Genomic DNA, 16,673 nt, shown 5'->3' on the forward strand with positions numbered 1-16,673 from the left:
TGACATCCCCCAGTCCCGAGCCTTTTTGGAAAAATTTTTTTTCTGCTAAAACTTCCGCTTAGGTCGAGAAACTAAGGAAAATCATAAAGAAAGTGGTCCCTGCGGTCTATAAGTGGTCTGTACAGGTGCGGTTTCCCCCCGCAGGTATCGTATTCTGTAATGGGCTGGATATGCGTTTACGTTTTCTATGGTAAGAAATAATGGGAGAAACAACACACAACACCTCTACATTTATTGAATTTGAACTAATAAACAATAAAAGTAACAATATAATGGATTTCAGACACATATATATGAAAAATAAGCATTGTACCATCGCGCGAGCATAGCGAGTTTGGTCCGAGTCGTAACATGCTATATGCTAAGTTTCTGGTATGAGTCAACCTATCATTTTTTCTACTTGTATACTTCTGTTTCAATGACAATTTACCAATTACAACTGTTTGTAAGTGTTTTCAGATGTTTTCATTCATTATGATGACATGCAGCATAAGTTTAGCGCACATCAGCTTAGTAAGCGCACTCGCTATGACTCGTATTTCAACATACCAAATTGTTTTATCACTTTCCAATTATTTTCCCCTTTACATAGAACCTTTCCTCCACCACTGTAAAGGTTTTCAATTATTTTCATTCATTACGAGGGCATTTAGCGATATGCTAGCGCATATTCACGTAGCAAAGACAATCTCAAACACTCGTGTTTCATCATCTACTTTATTTATTCACTCCAATTATATTTTCCCACTTACATTACACACGTTTACACCCCTATACTGCACTGTACATACTTACTGCCATTATTTATTCAAGTGAGCGTGAGAATATCGCCTGAAAATACCCTCGCAAGGAATATTTCATCATACATAATACTCACACACTTATATACTAATTATTCACTTTATCACTTGCTGACTTTTATTTTGACTAATACGTGCCTTATTCATTCGACTGAGCGTCAGCAAATCTTATCTTTATACACACGCTATGAATATTTGACTTAGAATATACATCATCATATACAATAATTTGAACTTATATTATACCCGTAAGAATGTCACATAATAATAATTATATAATAACGGGCCGTATTTATTGCACTGAGCGACAGAATATCGCATCATACAACCCTCTCTATGTAAGTTTCAACTTAGGGCAGATTTATATACTTACACCCAATGTTTTCACTTATGTTCTACCCGTAGGCACTTTATACTAATATTTGGAGATCCAAATGACTGATAATTTCACTGAGCGTCTGTCTGTCGCATTTACCTCATAATTTCAGCGTCCTTTCGCATTCACACCATGCTAAAATTGCAGCAACGTGTGATATTCACTAAAACATGGGTGAATACAGAGACCCACGTCACACTGCACACACTCATAGCAGGTGTCCTTCCTCTGTGTCGTGAGTCTCACCTGGGAATTACTGCACACGTGACACCTGCGCTGGGGCCTAGGTCTGTTGGGCTGGGGAGGGATAGGAGTGGGGAAATGGCGGCCGGATATTCTCTGGGGAGTCTGGGTAATAGGGGCAGTGCGGAGGCGCTGTTGGGGCCTTTCAACAGCATACTTAGCAAAGATTTCTCTTCTGAGCTCCCTCACAAACCCTTCAAATGTTTCCTGAACTCCTGTGGTCATGGCATGAAGGTGGTGGCAATTCAGAGCAGTGATATCTAGTAAGTGAAAGAACAGTTTCTTATACCAATTTCATCGTTGTAATGGCACACTCTACCGTCGATATCATGGAGTCAGACTGGTCCACGAGGCGCATGTTTATATTGTAATCCATTACACACTCAGGTTTCCAAACACGACGCCTGCCCTCGCTATGGTAATCTACAGAATCAGTACGGTGCATCAAGGGGCGGTGAACCGTGGACAAGAGGCTTACTTCTCTGTTGTGGTTCCACATTGTTGCAAGGATGTTGTTGGCTTTGAAGAAGACAACCTCACTCCTTGCAAGTTTCCGCCCTACCTTGACCATGTGACGCTGGTTCACCTTTACGGTTCCAGACTCCCGTTTCATGTGTGTGAAGATAACGAGCGAGAAGAGGGCTAGTGTACCAGTTGTCGAGGTAGAGAACGTGACCGCGATGAAGGTAGTCTTGTATCATCGTCTTTACCACTGCTCCCGAAAGTCCTATACTTCGATCTTCTATTATGTCTGTCTGTGCACCGGTGTACAAGACTATTTCTTGCACGTATCCAGTCCTACAGTCACACATAACAAAGATCTTGAACCCAAAACGGTGCCTTTTGCTGGGTATATACTGTCTGAATGAAATATTGCCTCTCCACAACACGAGACTCTCGTCTATGACGAGATCTCTATAGGGATAGAATGAGGATCGAAAGGTTTGCCTGAGGTGATCAAAGACCAACCGAATTCGCCTCATTTTGTCAGTGTTGTTTGCATTTGCAGGGTCATGAGCATCATAAAAATGGAGGCGACTTAGAATTTGTTGAAACCGATTACGGCTCATCACTTGACCAAATATGGGGGTAAACATAACAGGGTCCCTAGTCCAGTAAGCAGGAATTCTATTCTTTCTTATAATACCCATCAAAAGGACAAGGGCAAAAAATAAGAACATTTCTGGAAGGGAGACAGGGTAATCATAGATCATAGAATGCCTACTCCTTGTTCCCAATCTTTCACTTTCTAGGTGCTGGGCGCTTGCAAACAGGTTTGTTTGGTAAACAATCTGATCTACGAATGCCTCATTGAAAAACAGGTGGAAAAAATCCAACCTGGTGGAATTACTGTGAATACCTGGTGCAATGCAGCCAGATCGCCCCTGCTCAGTGACGGGGTGAATGAGGGGAGAAAAATCACTCCCATCCTCCCAATTCCAAGCCACAAATCCCTCGTCCCCATCACCGCCTTCGTCTGGGTGGGGAGGAGATCCTGGTTTGGGAGGTGGGGGAGAAGGAGTACGGAGGGCTTCCCCACTGTCACTCCTCTTCCCTCTGCCTTTACCCTTTACCCTTTCCCTTACCCTTACAGCCTTGAGGAACATTAGGGGGCTGTGGGGATGAAATAGTTGAATATTGGGGAGCAGAAGACGTGCTGGGGAGTGGTTCCTCCCCACCTTCCCCCTCCATTACCACACCACGTGCTCTCTCACGCAACCTAGGTCGACCACGTGTTAGGGGATATTGGGGAGCATAAGACGTGCTTTGGAGTGGTTCCTCCCCACCTTCCCCTTCCCTCACAACCCCACGTGATAAGGAACGCACCCGCACTGGCCCACGTGATCCACTCTGCCGCCTCACACTACGTAGGGAGAGCAATGACTCACTCACGTCACTCTCACTTTCCCTAATCCCAGGACTTTCCATTTCACTCCCCACTCCCTCCACTTGACTTCCTAGCTCCCCAAACAGAATGCTAGGCCCATACCTGCTCATACGACGTGGTGTGCGCTCTGGGCCACGATGTGTTATGACCTCCCGTCCATACCACGTGGCAGCACGTCCCACAGCTCCGTCCTCGTCCTCGACCTCGAATTCTCCTTCCAAAGCACGCTGGGGATAGGGATAGGATATACCACGTGCCTTCTTTGCCTCCTGCCCCTCTCTAGCAGCATGGTAAGTCACGTACTGCCGCTTCCTGGGTGACAGAACTTCCTCATCACTGCTGGTGGTTTCTTCCTCCTCTGGCTGCACATTATCTTTGTCCATCTCCTCGTCATCCAGTGGGGAATCACTGTCGCCGGTGAAGGTGTCCAGGGCGACTTGAATCTCGCTCTCTGAGAGACCTCTCTTAGCCATATCTGAGCAGGACCGTGGCTACCAGGTGAGTGGACGAGTGGTGGGCTAGCGCGGGTCCCGCGGGGTCGCCGAGTGTCCCCGCCTGGTGGCAGGTAGAAGAAGGTCAGGGAAGGGTACGTACTGCAAATCAAGCGCGAAATTTGAAAATTGTCGAAATTATGCACATTGCAATTGCACGACGTACTGGTACGTCGCCAGGACTGGCAAATGCAAATCGTTGCAATGTACCCATACGTCGTTGGGACGGGGCGGGTTAAATTTGTGAATTGTTTTGGCACACACTATTTCATTCGGTAGTGCATTCCATTGATCAATTGCTCTGTTTGGGAAACTGAATTCCCTTACGTCTTTATCACCTCTCTTCTTATGCAGTTTTTTGCAGTGTCCTCTTCCTGATGCTTCTCCATATGTCAAGTAATCATTTATGTCTATTTTCTCCTTCCCTGATATCCACTTATATAGCATTATCATGTCACCTCTTTTCCTTCTCTCCTGTAGTGTTGGTAGATTCAGTTTATTTAGTCTTTCTTCGTAGCTTAGGTCTCTTAAGCTTGGTATCCATCTTGTAGTGGCCCTTTGAACTTTTTCAATCTTGTCTATGTGCTTTTTGAGATGAGGACTCCAGACTACTGATGCATATTCCAGGGCTGGTCTAATGAATGATGTTATTATCCTTCTTAGCATGTCTTCATTTATGTATGTGAATGCTATCCTCATATTTGCAAGCAGTGTATACATGTTCCGTACCTTCTTGCTGATGTGGTCAGCCGGAGATAGTCTGTTATTGATAATCACACCTAGGTCTTTCTCTCTTTCTGATGTGTATAGGGTTTTATTTCCTAACTTATAATCCCAATCAGGTCTTTTTCCACTTTTACCAAACTTGATTACATGACACTTGTCCACATTGAATTCCATTTGCCATGTACTACTCCATTCATGAAGTTTATTTAATTCTTCTTGTAACTCTTTACAAGAGTCTGTGTTAGTAATTCGCCTTTGTATTTTTGCATCATCTGCAAACATATTCAGATAGCTTTCATTTCCAGTGTTACTGTTTATATCATTTATATACACTAAAAACATGATTGGTGCCAGCACTGAACCCTGTGGTACTCCACTAGTCACTTCTTTCCATGATGAGTAGTTTCCTCTTAGTACTGTTCTCATTTCTCTTTTTATGAGAAAGTCTTGCATCCAACAAAACAGTTTGCCTCGAATTCCTCCTTGATGGAACAGTTTCCATAAAAGTCTTTGGTGTGGTACTGTGTCAAAAGCTTTCTTGAAATCTAAATAGATACTGTCCACCCATCCTTCCCTTTCCTGTATTGTGTTTGTTACTCTGTCATAGTAGCTCAACAGATTAGTAACACATGATTTTCCTTTTCTGAAACCAAACTGTCTTTCTGTTATCATACTGTGTTCTTCTAGATGATTTACCCAAGCTTTTCTTATAAGTTTTCCTAATACCCTGCTTACAACACTGGTCAGTGATACTGGTCGGTAATTGAGTGGATTTTGTCTATTTCCTTTCTTGAATAAGGGGACAATATTTGCTTTTTTCCAAACATCAGGTAGTTTACCTTGACTCAACGATTTCTTGAAAATTAATAATAATGGTTTAACTAACTCCTTTGCACATTCTCGTATTACCCAACATGAAATTTCATCAGGACCACTTGCTTTTCCTCTGTCTAATCTACTTAACTCCTCCTGTATTACTTTTTCTGCTATTTGTATATCTGGCAGTATGCATGGCCATGCATGTTCCACATAGTCCCTCTCAAAATTTTTTTCTTCTGTAAAAACTAATTGGAAATTCTTTAGTGCTTCACAAATATCTTTCTCTTGTGTATAAGTGATTCCCTCGTCCATAATTGACTGTATTATATCTTTTACTTTGGTTTTGCTTCTGATATAGCTGTAAAATAGCTTTGGTTGATCACTACTTTTATTTATTATATCCTCCTCAAACTGTTTTTGGGCTTCCCTCCTTATTCTTGTATAATCGTTTCTTGCCTGTTTGTAATTATTATACGCCCTTTCACTATTGTGTCTTCTGTATCTATTCCACAACAAATTTCTTCTTTCTTTTGATTTCTTACGTTCTGTATTGAACCATTTCTGTATTTTCTTATCTGCTTCTTGGTGCTGTGGGATGTACTTCTGGACTCCTATTTCATAAAATTCACAGAATTTTTCATATACAGCATTTAAATCTTGTCCTCTAAGCTCATTTTCCCAATCAACTTCTAAGAAATACTTCTTTAGGTCTTGATAATTTCCCTTTTTATAGTTTAGGCTCTTTTTTTAACTGTCATTGCTGTTTACTATGTCATATGCTATCCTGAAGTTATAATTTAGTACTGCATGATCGCTTTTGCCGAGTGGAGGGTGATATATTAAACTGTCAATATCATTTTCTTGCCTAGTAAATATTAGATCTAGCACTGAAGGAACATCAAGCCCTCTTTTTCTGGTGGTTTCCCTCACATGTTGCATCAGGAAAAACTCTTGCACGAGACCCAGGAGCTTTTGGTCCCAACAGCTTTCTTGGCTAATTATATCTAGAGTATTCCAATTTATATTTGTAATAAAATCCCCAGTTAGTATAATTCTTTCCGATTTCTCTTCCATTTAATGTAGTAATGATCTTAAACTCTGAATTGTACTCTCTGCCAGGTCCTCATATTCATCTCTTTCCCATGTATTTGATCTGGGTGGCATGTACACATTGGCTACAATCACTTTACCTTCAGATGTGTTGATCTCTACTGCAATTAGTTCTACTTGTGATGGTGTGTGTGTGTGTGTGTGTGTGTGTGTGTGTGTGTGTGTGTATTTACCTATTTGTAGTATACAGGAATTGAGCAATGCTCGTGTTGTCCTGTCTCCATATCCACATTTATCAAGTCTACCTTTACACACATGAGTGTTTTTCTCATGCACCACCTTTTTGTCTAAGTCGTTCCAAATATTTAAGTATTTACCTAATATACCTAATTGTGATATACACGGAATGTACTATGCTCGTGGGTTTCCGTCGCTGTTTCTCAATAAGTCGAATTTAACTTTAAACTCGTTTAAGTTTTTAGACTGGACGATCTCTTTGTCCAGGCAATTCCATAAGTCTATACTTCTGTAAGGAAAGCTATATTTCTTGATATCCTTCAAGCAGCTAAACTTTTTCAATTTCATTCCATGTCCTCTTGTTGTTCTCTTATCCCATACAAACAGATCTTCTTTGTCAATTTTATCTATGTCCTCTTGTTGCTCTCTTATCCCATACAAAGATCTTCTTTGTCAATTTTATCTACTCCCACCATGGTCCTGAACACCGCAATCATGTCTCCCCTCTTTCTCCTTTCCTCTAATGAAGGCAAATCCAGTTTTTCCAGCCTCTCTCTGTATGACAGGTCTCAGACTGGGGACCATCTTGGTTGCTGTTCTTTGTATTCTCTCAATCTTGTTTATATCTTTCTTTTTGTGTGGGGACCACACTACCGCTGCATATTCTAACCTGGGGCGGATGATGGCCACTATCAATTTTTTCATCATTTCCTCATCCATATAATGAAATGCTACTCTTATGTTAGTCAAGAGTTTATAGGTCTCTCCAACTATCTTGTTAATGTGCTTTTCTGGTGACAAACTATCTTGGACCAGCACTCCCAAATCCTTCTCTTCTCTCCTTTTTGTGATTAATTCATTACCCAAAAGATAATTCAGTGATGGTCTCCTGGTACTTTTACCCATTTCCAATATTTTACATTTCTTTACATTAAATTTCATTTCCCACGTCCGGCTCCAATTGTGTATCCTATCCAAATCCTCCTGCAGTATTTTACAATCCTCCTCAACCTCTATCTTCCTCAAGATCTTTACGTCATCAGCAAACAGACTTGCATAACTGTTCACTCCATCTACCATATCATTTACGTAAATCAGGAACATTACTGGCGCCAACACTGAGCCTTGAGGGACTCCACTTGTTACTTCCCTCCATCCAGACATCTTTTCCTTTATTACTGTCCTCATTTGTCTGTCTCTCAAAAAGTCTCTCATCCATTCAAGAAGTTTCCCCTTTAGTCCTCCTATATATTCTAGTTTCCACATTAGTCTCTTATGAGGTACCTTGTCAAAGGCCTTCTCTAAGTCTAAGTACACACAATCCACCCAACCATCTCTCTCCTGTACCACATCAATCGCTCTTGAGTAAAAGCTCAACAAGTTAGAAACACATGACCTTCCACTTCTGAATCCAAACTGACATTCAGCCAAAATATTCATCTCTTCCAGATATTTTATCCATCTGCCTTTCAGGATTCTCTCACACAATTTTGCGACCATGCTGGTTAGAGACACTGGTCTATAATTCAGGGGTTCTTCCCTGTTTCCTCCCTTGTAAACTGGTACCACATTTGCCCTCTTCCATTCTTTTGGCACTTTCCCCTCTTCCACTGAGCATACAATTAAGCTGTGAATTTTATCCGCCAGTTGTTCTCTACATTCCTTCAGTACCCAATTAGAAATTCCATCAGGTCCTGAGGCTTTCCTTACATCTTGAGTTTCCAGTAATTCATACACTTCCTGTACCTCCACTTTTATATCTTTCATCACCGGAACATTTCTAATCACTCCCTCCCCTTCCACAAGCTCCTTTTCTTTAGTGAAAACTGACTGGAAACGTTTGTTCATTATTTCTGCTTGCATTGCCGCATCCTTAAAAACCTCTCCTTCTACTTTCAGCTTGGTGATTCCTTCTTTTTGTTTCAGTTTGCCATTAACAAATCTATAAAACAGTTTGGGTTCATCCTTCCATTTGTCAATTATACCTTTTTCAAAATTCCTTTCTTCTTCTCTACGTATTCTTGTGTATTCATTTCTTGTTCTTTTATATTCATCCTTTGTTCTGTCGTTACCTCTCTTTCTCCAATTGTTCCACGCCTTATCTCTCTCTTTTTTTTGCTATCATACACCTTCTATTAAACCACTCCTTTTTCCTGTTTTCTTTCCCTCTTACTCTTGGTACAAATTTTTCCACTCCCAAATTATAGAGGTCTAGAAAAATATCCCACTTCCTCTGTATCTCTCTTGTTTCTCTGAATTTTCTCCAATCCACATTTTCAAAAAAGTTTCTCAATCCTGTAAAATTTGCTTTCCCAAAGTTGTATCTTCCCTGTCTATGAAGCTCGTCTCTTGGCTCGACGTTTCCTATTAACATCTGGAACTCAATGACCACGTGATCACTTTTTCCCAAAGGACAGAGATATTCCAATGATTCTATTACATCGGGTTCTTTGGTGAACAGTAAATCTAACCTTGCTGGTGTGTCCTCACCTCGAACCGTGTCTCTTCTTTGACCCATTGCGTCATCACATTATTCATTATTATATTTAATAACATAGTGCCCCACGAATCCTCGCCGCCTCCCGAGTACCATTCCTCCCAGTTCACCTCTTTACAATTAAAGTCACCCACCAAAATTACATTATTGCTTTTCTCAATTATTTTTTGCAAGTAGCTAGCCATATCTGACAACATCTCATGGTATTCGTTATCCTTCCATGCTCTCGTCTTTGGGGGAAGATACACTACCGCCATATCTCTCTTAACATTCTCTCCAGTTTCTAATTTCACATATATCGCTTCAGCCCTGCCTTCTCCCATTTCCACAGTACAGTATCTACATATATGTTGTTCTTCACTGCTATCATCACTCCTCCTCCCTTTTTTTCTTTTCTGTCTTTTCTCCACAGTTTGTATTTACCATCTCCCAAATGAACATCAATATCTTCTCTTAATTTGGTCTCTACAAAGCACATGACATCAGGTTCATGTTCTCTTAAGAAATCATTAATTTCGATCCTTGTCGATATGAAACCATCAACATTAGTATATATCACCTTCAAATTATTTTTGACATTATTAATACCCTCTTCTCTCCTACTCTCTGTCCGTACCACTTCCTCAACTTCTGATCTTTCACAACCATCCCCCTTAGTTTCCTTCACTTCTATTTCCTTAAATACCATTTCTTTACTTTCATATCCAATACTCTCCAAAAAAAAGTATTACATTCTTCCTCTGTCCTCTTATCATTTTTTTCCTTTACTTCTCCCTTTAATGATTTTAAAACTTCTCTTTCTTCTTCATTCAGATCTTTTCTTATTATAATATTTTCCACCCCTGCCTCTTTGCTTAATTTCCAGGTCACTCTAAGTATCTCATTTATTACACTTTCTGATGTAAACTTGACTCTCATTGGTCTTGTTTCCCCTTTCTTGTAAGGCCCTATCCTCCTTACTTCCTCAACTTCTTTTACCCACTTGTCTCCTTCAGGGTCAATCTTGCCTAATATTCCTCTCACCATGTTCGTGTCTCTCTCGAGTCTTACGAACCTAACCTTTTCTTCCTCTTCCCTGTTTCCAAATACTACCACACATCTGTTCCTTTCTACAGTTTCTCTCACTATTTTCTCTTTTTTCTTCAATATTTTCACTACATTTTCTTCCATTTCTTTCTTGTTCATTTCCCTTTCTTCCTGGATGATCTCTCTTAAGCTGGCCACTTCTTTCTGTTCTTCTTCTACGTGTGCCCACTTTGCCTTATGTTCTTCTAATACATTACTCTCCTTCTCCGTTTTATTAGTACTCGCTTCTAGTTTCCTCCTCAGTTCAACATTTTCCCGCTTCAAATTCCTAATTTCTTCATTGGCTGTTTCATTGGACTGGATCAGACTCTGTATGGTGGTTTCCATATTTACTGACACATCATTTATCACTAGATTCTCTACTTTCTTTTCGAGTTCACTAATCCTCATAATTAATGTTTTAACCAGGTCCATGACAATGGTATTAGCATCAAATCCTTGAAATTCCAGTCCCTCATTGTTTATATTTTCGGCCATGTTTGATGTTGGTTAAATACCAAAACAGTTAAGGTTAGCAGCGATGGCTGGAACGTCTGCTCTCTCCGGCTAAGTGTGTGTGTGTGTGTGTGTGTGTGTGTGTGTGTGTGTGTGTGTGTGTGTGTTCTTATCTAACTGTATCTTAATAGGAATGAGTCAAGCTCATACTGTCCTGTGTATTAAATCATTTATATCATACATATCCTTAAATTTATCAATTGTTTTGGGACACACTATTTCATTCGGTAGTGCATTCCATGGATCAATTGCCCTATTTGGGAAACTGAATTTCCTCACGTCTTTATCACCTCTCTTTTTATGTAGTTTTTTGCAGTGTCCTCCTGCAAATGCTTCCCCATAAGATATATATTCATTTATGCCTATTGTCTCTTTCCCTGAGATGCATTTATATAGCATAATCATGTCTCCTCTTTTCCTTCTCTCCTGTAGTGTTGGTAGATTCAGTTTTTCTAGTCTTTCTTCATAGCTTAGATCCCTTAAGCTTGGTACCCATCTTGCAGCTGCCCTTTGTACTTTTCCAGTCTTATCTATGTGTTTTTTGAGATAAGGATTCCAGACTACTGCTGCATACTCTATGGATGGTCTGATGAATGATGTTCTTATCCTTCTCAGCATGTCTTCATTTATATATGTGAAAGCTATTCTCATATTAGCAAGCAATGTATACATGTTACATACTTTCTCTCTGATGTGGTCAGCCGGAGGTAGTCAGTCATTGATGAGCACTCCTAGTTCTTTCTCTCTTTCTGATATGTGTAGGGTCAAACTTCCAATCTTACAATCCCAATCTGGTCTTTTTCCACTTTTACCAAACTTAATTACATGACACTCATCCACATTGAATTTTATTTGCCGTTTATTGGTCCATACATGAAGTTTATTTAATTCTTCTTGCAGCTTTCTACAAGAGTCTGTTAGTAATTCTCCATTGCATTTTTGCATCATCAGCAAACATATTTAGATAGCTTTCATTTCCAATGTTACTATCTATGTCATTTATATATATTAAAAGCATAATTGGTGTCAGTACTGAGCCCTGTGGAACTCCGCTAGTTTTTTCTCTCCATGGTGAGTAATTACCCCTTAGGACTGTTCTCATTTCCCTTTTTCTGAGAAAATCTTGCATCCAACAGTACAGGTTGCCTTGCATTCCTCCTTGATGATACAGTTGCCATAAAGGTCTTTGGTGTGGTACTCTGTCAAATGCTTTCCTGGAATCTAGACAGATACTCTCCACCCACCCTTCTTTTTTTCTGTAATGTTTCTGCAGCATTATCATAGTAGCTTAATAGATTAGTAACACATGACTTTCCCTTTCTAAAACTGAACTGCCTTTTTGTAATCACATTGCACTCTTCTAGATGGTTTACCCAAACTTTTCTTATCAGCTTTTCTAGTGTCTTACAACACTGGTTAGTGATACTGGTCAGCAGTTGAGTGGATTCTATCTATTCCCTTTCTTGAATAGAGGAACAATGTTGGTTTACCTCAACATAAGGATTCCTTGAATATTAAATATATTGGTCTACTTAACTGTTTTGCACATTCTTGAAGTACCCAATATAAAATTTTGTCAGGAGCATTTGCTTTTCCTTTATCTAATTTACTTAACTCTTCCTGTACTTCTTGTTCTGATAATTGTATATCTGGTAATATGTGTGGGCATCTATGTTCTATATAATCTCTCTCAAAAATATTTTCTTCTGTAAAAATTGATTGGAAATTTTTATTTAGTGCTTCAAAATATCTCCCTCTTGTGTATGGATGATCCCCTCATCTGTAATGGACTGTAGTTTATCTTTAACTTTAGTTTTGCTTCAAATGTAGCTGTAAAATAGCTTCAGTTGTTCACTACTATTATTTATAATGTCTTCCTCAAACTGTCTTTGGGCTCCCCTCCTTATCCTTGTATAATCGTTTCTTGCCTGTTTATAGTTGTTATATGCCCTCTGACTATTGTGTCTTTTGTATCTATTCCACAACAAGTCTCTTTTTTTCTTTAGATTTTTTTACATTTCTTTATTTTCATTTCTGTTTCTCTGTGCTGTGGGATGTAATTTTGGACTCCTAATTCATAAAGGTCATAGAATTTTCTATATATAATATTTAAAACTTGTCCTCTAAGCATCTTTTCCCAATCTATTTCTGAGAAGTACTTCTTTAGGTCATGGTAGTTGCCTTTTTTGTAGTTTAGGCTCTTTTCGTAACTCTCACACTGGTAGCGTCATATGCAATCCTGAAGTTGCATGGTTGTTTTTGTGGAATGGGGGGTAATAAGTTATATTGTCAATATAATTTTCTTGCCTGTAATTATAAGATCTAGTACTGATGGTACATCAAGTCCTCTTTTCTGGTGTTTTCCTTTAAATGTTGTGTTCGAAAAAATCCAGCACAAGATCCTGGTGCTTTTCGCCCCAACTGCTTTCAGGGGTTCTTAGCATTGAGTGTTCCAATTTATATTTGTACTGATATCTCCAGTTAATATAATTCTTTCAGATTTCTCTTCCATTCTATGTAGTAATGCTCTTAACCCTTTAACCGCGGGTGTCATTCCAGAATGACGTTGCAAAAACTGGACCAAACCGCGGGTGTCATTCTCGAATGTTTGTGAATATTTTGAATACCCCGCGTTTTTTCCGTGCGCCAATTGTTTCAAGGGAGAGTAGCTATTAAGTTCTTTCACTCCAGCCGACCCCCACCTCCCTCTTCCCTCCCCTGGGGCCCCACCTTCCACCCCCTGGGCCCCCCACCCCACCCCTGACCAAGCGCGCATCAGTATCTGTCCAGCTGTGTGAGTGACAACACATGTTGATGTGGCAGTGAAGTGCAGGCAATTACAGTGCCTTTTACCTGTCTCAGTGAACACAGAGTGGGTGTTTATCGTATGTGCAGTGTTCATATGTGTTTATAGTATTATTATCAGAATGTGATTGGCATTTGGTAATGGTGTGTGAGCGAAAAATAGTGATTACAACACCGCTGATGTGGCAGTGAAGTGCAGGCAATTACAGTGCCTTTTACCTGCCTCAGTGAACACAGAGTGGGTGTTTATCGTATGTGCAGTGTTCATATATGTTTATAGTATTATTATCAGAATGAGGTTGGCATTTGGTAATGGTGTGTGAGCGAAAAATAGTGATTACAACACCGCTGATGTGGCAGTGAAGTGCAGGTAATTACAGTGCCTTTTACCTGCCTCAGTGAACACAGAGTGGGTGTTTATCGTATGTGCAGTGTTCATATATGTTTATAGTATTATTATCAGAATGAGGTTGGCATTTGGTAATGGTGTATGAGCGAAGGTAATGATGTGTGAGCGAAAAATAGTGATTTTACACCCCTCACTTCTAACGGCACTGCCCGTCCTGTGAAAGTCAACAAAGTCATGAAACCTACATCAATGGAAAGCTGAAGGTTAGTACTTTCTAATGGTACCTTATTTTTTTCTCTAGCTTTATTCTGTGCAGAGTTATTAAGGTTTAAAGGTTTGTTTACATTTGGCTGAAACCCCCGCGGGAGAGGACAGTCAGACCAAAACAATACCCGCGGTTAAAGGGTTAAACTCTGGATTGTACTCTCTGCCAGGTCTTCATATTCACCTCCTGTCCAAGTGTTTGTTTTGAGGGACATAGGTGGTGGTGCCTACTTCCTTAGCTTTTATCATTCTTTTTCTGTTCCTGCCCTCCTCTCTTCCTATTTCTCCTATCTTTCCTGTCACTTCTTATTCCTTTTCTTTCCTATATAGGTGGCTTCACATTGAGTGACAAGCCAAATGGTTTTCTGTAAGCCAAGAAACCATTTACAACACTGGGTGGTAACCATATAACCAAACCATACGTGCTCCCTACGTGTCAACAAGTGGTTTTTTTTTTTTTTTTTTTTTTTTTTTTTTTTATGTGACCGACTCTGGGCATAGGCTTCACAGCCTGCTTTCAAGGCCCAGTAGTCCTCCTACGTACCGCACACCTCTACATGTAACCACTTCGGCGCTAACACCCACCGTCCATACTGAATACATGCTAGGGCTGTCTCATACAGGACTGGTGTATTGGTATTAGCGGGGGTATTTTTACGACATGTCGGCGGGCCTTCTGGTAGATCAGTAAAGTCTGATTTTTCAGAAATTCAAATCCTTAAACTGTTCCTTGCTTCAGCGGGATTTGAACCCGGGTCCGTCAGGACTGCAAGCCAACTCTCTACCGATTGAGCCACCGCCTCGGTGAAGGGTTGGTGCCCCTCCCTGTAAAACAACTAACTCAGTGTCAAATGGCCACCCTTTACGGGATTATGGTGTCTGGCAACAGATAGATAGATAGTATAAACTTGCCAATATTAATTTCCCTTCAGATGTATCAATATCTGCTGCAATCAGTTCTACACGTCAAGGTATATTTAGTTCTATTTCTTTGACATGTAGATTTTTCTTTGTTAATATAATTCCTCCTCCATTTTATAAATTCCTATCTCTTCCCCACATATTGTATTCCTCTAAGTTTAGGGTATCATCTGTTATCCTTGGGGCTAATTTTGTTTCAGTAAGGCAAATGATATGTGGTTCCTTTTCTCTGGTATAAACTTTCATCTCCAATAATTTAGATACCATTCCATCTACATTTGAGTACATCAACTTAATTATCTTGTTTACATACTTGCCACAGTGTGAGTCTATTACCTTCCTTCTTTTTATTCTCTGCTGGTTATGTACCACATTCGTACCTGCAATCCAATTGCTTTGTAAAAAAAAAAAAAAAAAAAAAAAAAAAAAAAACTCGTTTCTTCTTATCCTTCCTTGTTCCTTGTTTTTGCCTCCTTCCTCTTCTACTTTAGTGTTCCCAATTCTTCTTGAGTTAAGCATCTTTGTATCCAAACTTTTTTAAATTCCTCTTTTTCCATGAGTTTGTTGGCATTTTTTAATATTTTCTCTACAATGTTTGCACTCTGGAATGTTAGTTTCTTGGGCCTTGACTTACTTCTTTCATATTTTCCTGGCCTTTTATGTTCTTCTATATCTTTATCACAGATATCCTCTAATATCTTGCTGCAGTATGTTCATTATATTTTCCATCTCCTTTTTGTCCCTTTAGATTCAGTTTTTTATTTCTTCTTCACCTATGCTTCTGATTACTATAGATTTGTTACTCTCTACAGCTTCCCTTACTAGTTTTGGGTTATTGTTTATAATTTCTTTGAATTCCTTTCTTACACTTTTTCCTTCTACCTTTGTATCTAAATCATTCTTTGCTTTCACCATTTCAGCATACGTAGTTTGTACCTCATCTTTGTAATAATCACCATTTTATAGATCTTTTCCACGTGACGTCACGAGTCATGTGACTTTCGTTTACGGTGCCATATTGGACGGCAAATTGTCGGACATCTGGAGAGAGAGAGATTTGCAGAATCCACAATGATATTTCACTCCTGTGCCTTCGGCTGTAAGGCAAGGTAGAAAACTGGAAGTGGGGTACATTTCTACTGGTTTCTAGCCAATGAGGAAAGGCGACAGAACTGAATAGCTGCCATGAAGAGGGAGAATTGGCAGCCAATGGCCTACTCCCGCCTCTGTAGCAAGCATTTCATATCAGGTAAGCCGATGATTTGTGTGCAGATACGGGCATATGTAGCATTCGTAGCAGTTGTAGGTGTCATGGATATCCTAATTATGTTAATGTCACAGAGCAAAAGACCCACACGGCCATGTGTGTGCGTGGGAAAAGAGGGGGAGGGTCCATGTCACAGGCCTTGTTTTGTTTTTATTCCAGAGTTTCACCCAAACCAAATTGGACATAGCAGTGATGGTCAAGAATGTTAGATCCATAAGTAAAACCGATTAAATTACAGATTAGGTCATACTTAAAGTTAAGTTAGGTTAGGTAAGGAGGTTAGGTTAGGTTAGGTTAAAGCTTATACTGTATTTTTATTTTTTCAATGTTTTTCAGTGTGATTCACTTGAAACTGATAT

General features: G+C 39.8%; 1 protein-coding gene across 1 annotated transcript in view; it reads right to left on the minus strand.

Moving 5' to 3' along the window:
* Window positions 1-16,673, minus strand: part of LOC145404472 (type-1 angiotensin II receptor-associated protein-like) — a 209,271-nt gene that overhangs the window by 48,363 nt on the left and 144,235 nt on the right. The gene's annotated exons all lie outside the window — the stretch shown is intronic.

Source organism: Coenobita brevimanus, chromosome 63 (assembly GCF_032717465.1).
Source record: "Coenobita brevimanus isolate Jiangsu-jjx chromosome 63, ASM3271746v2, whole genome shotgun sequence".
Lineage (NCBI taxonomy): Eukaryota > Metazoa > Arthropoda > Malacostraca > Decapoda > Coenobitidae > Coenobita > Coenobita brevimanus.